This window comes from Gossypium hirsutum, chromosome A10 (genome assembly GCF_007990345.1).
Source record: "Gossypium hirsutum isolate 1008001.06 chromosome A10, Gossypium_hirsutum_v2.1, whole genome shotgun sequence".
Lineage (NCBI taxonomy): Eukaryota > Viridiplantae > Streptophyta > Magnoliopsida > Malvales > Malvaceae > Gossypium > Gossypium hirsutum.
In genome coordinates, this window is record NC_053433.1 from 90,737,878 (window position 1) to 90,745,515 (window position 7,638).

At 41.3% G+C, this 7,638-nt stretch overlaps 1 non-coding gene across 1 annotated transcript; it reads right to left on the reverse strand.

Moving 5' to 3' along the window:
* Positions 1-7,280: 7,280 nt before the first annotated feature.
* Positions 7,281-7,387, reverse strand: LOC121209230 (small nucleolar RNA R71). The gene has a single exon (XR_005904347.1). It is a non-coding gene; the product is annotated as a small nucleolar RNA R71 (small nucleolar RNA).
* Between the last annotated feature and the right edge of the window lie 251 nt (positions 7,388-7,638).

Genomic DNA, 7,638 nt, shown 5'->3' on the forward strand with positions numbered 1-7,638 from the left:
TAGATTCGGCCATAACGTCTGGGCCAGGTTTGGGGTGTTACATTTAGTGGTATCATAGTCAATTTGCAAAACTCGGCTATGGATTTAGGTTTTTTTAGAATTTCTAAAAGAACTATTTCGAATGATTTGAAGTATTTTGAAATGTTTTACTGAATGTGTGGTACACTGAGTCTCTGACGCCGTTCTATAAGTCTTCCGAAATTATTGTTTGTTGAAACTGAAATGTTGAGACTAATGGAGGTAGTAGACTGTACTGAAACACTCTAGTTAGGGTAAACTAAAAACTGTAGTAAGATTGCAATCTACGAAAAAGAGCTCTTAATTACTGATACTATTTTCCATAAAATATCTGTTAATAAACACTAGAATTGTAAATTGATGCATAAAACTGCTAATATAGATAAAATGCAATTCGATGATGAGCACTAGAGGTACTTGGGGAAGGGGTACAAGAGGTCGCGACGGAGGTCGTGGAGGGACTCGAGCTGGGTCTTCGTCATCTGGCCACATGTGTAATGTAAAAACTAGGGAGGCGCTAGTTTCACCTGAGACTAAGACTGGGTCTCATGATTGTGTGGCTGGGGATGACTCGCTATCCCAAGCCATGTTACGGATTCTGGAGAAGGACTCTGGGCCCAGTAATAGTGTATGGGCCGAGGGTCGGTTACGAAACGACTCTGGTCTAAATGAACAATCTCGACTGCACCCCCGAGTAGAAACTAAAAGGTCTAGTGTCACTACTGGGAGATGAGGCTTACCAGTGGTGGCTTATGGTTAAAGAGGGCACTCAGCCCAATAGACTGACCTGGGAGTTTTTCAAGACTACTTTTCAGGGAAAGTATGTGGATGCTAGTTATGTGGATGCCTGGAGGAGAGAGTTTCTGAATCTGACACAGAAGGATAAATCAGTGGTTGAATATGAGGCTGAATTTTTGTGACTAAGACGCTATGCGCAAGGGATGGTGGCAACTTAGAATGAGCGATGTGTTCATTTCGAGGATGGTCTCAGGGATAGTTTACAGATTCTAATAGCTCCACAGAGAGAGCGAGATTTTTCTGTATTAGTTGATAAGGAGAAGATCGCAGAGGAGGTGAAGCGCGCTGAGTGTCTGAATTGTGAGAATGAGAGAGGTAGGAACAAGAGGGATTTAGAGTCCTCGAGTTCCTTTCTAAGGCCTAAGAAAAAGGCCAGAGTTGATGGGCCGATTAGAGTTGGGGCCCCTGTTGCTATTACTGGACCACAGCCCTGTGCTAATTGTGGGAGACGTCATCAGAGTGAATGCTGAAAAAGGATTGGGGCAATTTTGAGATGTGGGTCATTGTAGCACCGTATCAAAGAGTGTCCATGAAGGTCTAATCAGATGTAAGCTACAGGTTTGGCTACTACACAACAGCCGAGGGGTGTTCAGCTGCCACTGAGAGGCCGTGGTCAGGCCAGAGGTGGTAATGGTTTAGGACGTGGTCAGAGAGCACCAGACAGAGGTGTTGGGCATACTAAAACGAGGCAGCCAACTTTAGTTTATGTTACACGTCTCTGAGAGTATGGAGATGCTCCTGATGTTATCATGGGTACGTTCTTTATCTATGATGTTCCTTATATTGCACTGATTGATATAGGATCTACTCACTCCTATATAGTTTGCACTGCATCTAAGACTCTGGATATCTTGGTTGAGAGCACTACGAGTGAGGTTACTGTACTGCATCTATTGAGGCAATCGGTGAGGGTAAACAAACTATTTAGAGATGTTCCTTTAGAGGTTCAAGGGGTTATCTTTTTGGTGGATTTGATAGAACTTCATTTTGGAGAATTTGATTTAATACATGGAATGGACTGGGAGGTAAACATCGAGTGAGCTTGGATTATCCTACTAAACGGATGGTACTGAGAACCATTGAGGATGATGAGGTAGTTGTAGTTGGGGAGCGTCGAAACTACTCGTCAAATGTGATTTCTGCATTAAGGGTTAAGAAGTTAGTTCGTAAGGGTTGTAAGGCGTACTTGGCCTGTATTAGTGATTCAGATTCTAGGGTTTCTTCTGTTAAAGATATCAGAACGGTTAAAGACTTTTCGGATGTCTTTCCTGATGAGCTACCTAAGTTACCTCCAAACCGTGAAGTTAAGTTTGGGATTGAGCTCCTGCCTGGTACAGCTCCGGTGTCTATCACCTCTTATAGAAAAACACCGAAGGAGTTTGTGGAGCTTAAAGCTCAGATTCAAAAGTTGTTAGATCGTGGGTTCATCGACCCTAGTGTGTCTCCGTGGAGAGTACTAGTTTTGTTTGTGAAAAAGAAGGATGGATCCATGCGTTTGTGCATCGATTACAGGCAATTGAATAAATTGACCATTAAGAATAAGTACCTCTTACCAAGGATAGATGATCTGTTCGACCAATTTCGAGGAGCTTCAGTTATCTCTAAGATTGATCTCTGATCTAGGTACCATCCACTTAGGCTCAAAGAGACTGATGTTTACAAGACAGCGTTTAGGACTCATTATGGTCATTATAAGTTCCTAGTGATGTCATTTGGACTGACGAATGCACTAGCGGCTTTTATGGATCTGATGAACTGAGTGCTCCAGCCTTATTTGGATCGGTTCGTAGTGGTTTTTATTGACGACATCCTAGTGTATTTGAGGACTAAGGATAAACATGATGAACATCTCTGAGTGGTTCTACAGATTCTGAGGGAGAAACAACTATATGCCAAGTTTAGTAAATGTGAGTTCTGGTTACGAGAGGTAACATTTCTCGGCCATATAGTATCTGCTGAAGGGATTAGGGTTGATCTTCGAAAGATTGAGACTGTTTTAGAGTGGAAGCCACCTAAGACTGTATCTAATATCTATAGTTTTCTGGGACTGGCAAGGTATTATAGACGTTTTGTAGAGGGGATTTCACTGATTGCAGCACTTTTGACTAAACTGTCACGTAAGGGTGTGCTGTTTAACTGGACTGATGGGCAGCAGGAAAGCTTCAAGAAGCTCAAGAAGGTTTTGACTTAGGCACCTGTCTTGATACAGCCTAAGTCAAGGAAAGAGTTCACTATCTAAAGCGATGCATCACATGTTGGTTTGGGATGTGTGTTGGTGTAAAAGGGTAAGGTAGTAGCGTATGCGTCTCGGCAATTGAAGATTCATGAAGCGAATTATCTGGTGCATGACTTGGAGTTGGTTGCGGTGGTATTCAAGCTAAAAATTTGGAGGCATTATGTGTACGGTGAGAAGTGTATCACCTACGATGATCAGAAGTGCCTCAAATATCTCCTTACTCAGAAGGAGCTAAATCTTAGAAAACATAGATGGATTGAGCTACTTAAAGACTATGACTGTACAATCGAATACCATCCTATGAAGGCCAATGTGGTGGCAGATGTACTGAGTCGTAGAGTTTTGACTTATCTGAGGCTGATGTTTGCTCTCCTCAGTTTATTTGATGATGGTAGCTTGTTGGCCGAGCTCCAAGTTAAACTGACATGGATGGATCAGATAAAGGGTAAACAGATGGAAGACGAGTCGTTGGGTTTTCATTTTTGACAGGTTGAGAGTGGGGATACTATGGATTTTGGACTGAATAGAAAAGTGATGCTCTGTTTCCGTGAGAGAATCTGTGTGCCAAAAGATAATGATTTGAGGTAGTTTGTACAGTGAGAGATGTATAGCAGCCCTTATGCTATGCATCTTTATGGAAATAAGATGCACTGAGACCTTCGTGAGATATATTGGTGGCCGGGTCTTAAGCGTGAAGTTACCGACTTCGTGGGTAAATGTCTGACTTGCCAGCAGGTTAAGGCTGAACATCAATTTCCTTTAGGGTTGCCTCAGCCAGTTAAAATTCCACTTTGGAAGTGGGAGAGATTTACTATGGACTTCGTTGGTGGGCTGCCTCTACTGCCTACTAGGAAGGATTTAGTATGGGTTATTATGGATCAATTGACCAAATCTGCCCATTTCATACCAGTTCGTACTGATTATTCTTTGCAGAAGCTAGCTAAACTGTATGTGTCTGAGATAGTGAGACTGCATGGGGTACCAGTTTCAATAATATCTGAAAGGGATCCTTGCTTCACGTCTTGATTTTGGAAGAAGTTACATGAAGCTCTGGGTATGAGATTGGACTTCAGTATTGCGTTCCATCCTTAGAGAGATGGTCAGTTAGAGAGGGTGATTTAGATACTGGAGAACATGTTAATAAGTTGTGTGATTGATTTTTGAGGAAGTTGGGATGATTACTTCCCGCTAGCAGAGTTTCCTTATAACAATAGCTATCAGTCTAGTATACATATGGCACCTTATGAGGCATTATATGGTCGTAGGTGTCATACTCCTTTGTGTTGGATTGAATTGGGCGAGCGGCGTGTTCTAGGCCCTTAATTAGTTTCTGATACCAAGGATAAAGTTAGACTAATTCAGGATCAACTGAAGGCGGCATCAGATAGACAGAAGTCGTACTTGGATCTAAAGCGTAGAGCGATTAAGTATTCTGTGGGGGACTTCATTTTTGTCAAGGTCTCACCATGGAAGAAGGTACTGAGGTTTGGACGTAAAGACAAGTTAAGCCCTAGGTTTATTGGGCCTTACCACATATTGAAACGTGTGAGACCAGTTACCTATCAGTTGGAGTTACCTCCAGAGTTGGATCGAATTCACGATGTGTTCCACACACTATGTTGAGGTGCTACCGCTCTGATCCCGCACATATTATTTCGGTTGAGGAGATAGAGGTGAGGCCAGATTTAACTTTTGAGGAGGAGCCGATTCAGATATTAGATCATGATGTAATGGTTTTAAGGAGAAAGTCTATCCCATTGGTTAAGGTTCTTTGGCGTAATCACAGCTCTGAGGAGGCCACGTGGGAACCTGAGGAGGCAATGCGACAACAATACCCTCATCTGTTCTGATCTGGTAAAATTTCAAGGCCAAAATTTTCTTTTAGGGGGACAGAGTTGTAGCGCTCTAAAAATCCTTAATATTTATTTTTGTATGTTTGTGTTACACAAATGCATGTCTGCTTCAGTGGTTAAGTGTCCTGGGAAGAGTTTGAGAAGTCTTGGGTTCAAGCCTTGGCTTGTGCAAAAGTTTTGTTTTAAATGGATAAACCCCTATCTCTAGGCAGTAGGTTTTTAAATTTATATGGGTATAACATGTCAGAAAGGGCCTGCTGGTCTAGGGGATGAATGGCATGTTAGTGCTACCTAAGGTTTGAAGTTTGAGTTCTGGTGTGCGCAATAGAGTGTTTTATTTTGCTGCTAGGGTCATATGGGTGTTCTAGTCAAACCAAACTACCGAAGAGTTGTAGTGGAATTTGAATTAGGTGGTTGAGGGAGGAGTAGACGGTTTTGAGGGATTTGGGGAGGAAAATTTTGGAATTTGAAGGCAATTGGAGAGGTGGTGCCAATTTAGAACTCTTGCCTCTCACATTTTTGGCTTTGGTTAGTATTTTCTTTCCATTTTTAGCTTCTATCAACGTTTTTCACTTCTTGCAGCCGAAACTTGCTAAGGGATCATTCGGGTATTTTTTATTTTAATCTTTTTCAATTTGTCTCTTCCCTATAGTTCCCTTGCTTATCGATTTTCTCTTCTTCCTCTACTCCTCTAACAGACGTTCTCTCCCTATTTTCTTTACCCGAATGCATTTTCTCTGCCTCTCTCAATTTTTTCAGTTTTTGATAATTTCCTCTCTTTTCATCTTGTTTGTTTCCCTTTGGTTGTCGACTTCTTTGCTTGTAGCCGAACCTACCTCTTTTCGGCATCTCTTTTTGTTCTTTGACAATCGAGTTCTGGTGCACAACAGTTGTTCTTACTCTCTCTCTGTGCCATAGTAGTTATTTCACCTAACATCTTCCTTTTGCTGCCAATTATTGCTAGGGGTGCGATTGTTCTATCTTTTGTCTCCGGTGTACCGTGTGCTTTTGGCCTTTGTTTGGGTGTAGGCCGATAGTTTCCTTCCCTCTATACTTGGTTTTGAGCTTCGGTAAGTTTGATATACGTTTGGTTCAAACTATCGGTGTTTGGTTCAAACTATCTGTGTGAACAATTCTAGTTAATAAGATTCGGTTGGAATGTAGGTAATCTCTGAGGGCCGGTAATATGTCTTTTACAATAGTTTAAGTGTGCAAAGCCTTAGTCGTTCAATCAAGGCAAGTGACAATCGGCTTTTTTTTTGGATAAGTGTTATAAAAGGGGTTGTTTTAATCTTATGGTTAATTGATTAATGGTGTGCTATGATTGATTATAGGTTGGAGTGCTCAAGAGCGGTGTGCACACTTTACGTAACCAGGTGTGTGTAAACACTGCCCTTAATCGTAAATTGACAAAAAGCCAAAAAGTGTGAATAGTCGACATGATAAATCGTAAATTATACACATTTTTACCCCATGTTTAATGCATTTTATGGATGATTTCTCATTAGAATTGGTGAATTTGATGCTTCTAATGATTTAATTTCATGTTTTATACTTAGAAGAGCATAAGAGAGCGAAAGGAACGAGAAACAGGCCAAACACGGAGAAAATGGACCAAAGTACGAAACCAACACGACCTGGACCTCCTTACACGGGCAGACCACACGGTCGTGTCAATCTGGCAAATTGGACCATGACTCACACGGGCATAGCACACGTCCGTACCATTCTAATAGGCTCAAACACTGCTTGAAGTAATCGGACACGGGCGTGTCCCTACTGAGCCCAAGTTAAGTCCAATTCGAAAAGGGCCACTTTTGAGGGCTTCTAGGCATTCCAAAGCCTATAAATACACCCTAGAAGAGGAGAAAAAGGGAGAAATAAGGCGCAGCTTAAGATACATACAGAACAAGCAAGAAGATGATACTCAACCTCCAACCGACGAGATGGCTGAAAACCAAGGCAATCAGCTACCTCCTGCAATTGCGGCTAATCAAAATACTGCTCCACGTACTATGTATGACTATGCTAAACCTTATTTAATAGGAACTGAGTCAAGAATAGTTAGACCAGCTGTAGCTACAAATACTTTTGAACTAAAACCTAACACAATTCAAATGATACAGTAGTTTGTTCAGTTTGGTGGTTTGCAGGATGAAGATCCCAATGCTCACTTAGCAAACTTTCTGGAATTTTGCGATACATTTAAAATCAATGGCATTTCTGATGATGCCATTCATTTTCGGTTATTTCCTTTTTCACTGAGAAACAAAGCTAAACAATGGTTGAACTCGTTACCACGAGGGTCAATTACTACTTAGGAACAAAGGACCGAAAATTTTTTACTAAAATATTTTTCGCCGGCTAAAACGGCTAAATTACGTAATGATATCTCTTCTTTTATGTAGATAGATTTAGAAACACTTTACGATGCATGGGAGAGATACAAGGACTTACTGAGACGGAGCCCTCACCATGGGTTACCGCTTTGGCTTCAAATACAAACATTCCATAATGGTCTGAATCCTTTGACTCAGCAAATAGTTGACGCAGCTACTAGCGAAACCATCAATAATAAAACACCAGAAAATGCTTATGAGTTTATAAAGGAGATGTCACTGAATAACTATCAGTGGCAAGTTATGAGGACAAAGCCAACGAAAACAGCCAGCGTTTTTAACGTCGACTCAGTTACTATGCTATCAAATCAGGTAGAACTTCTCAATAAAAAGA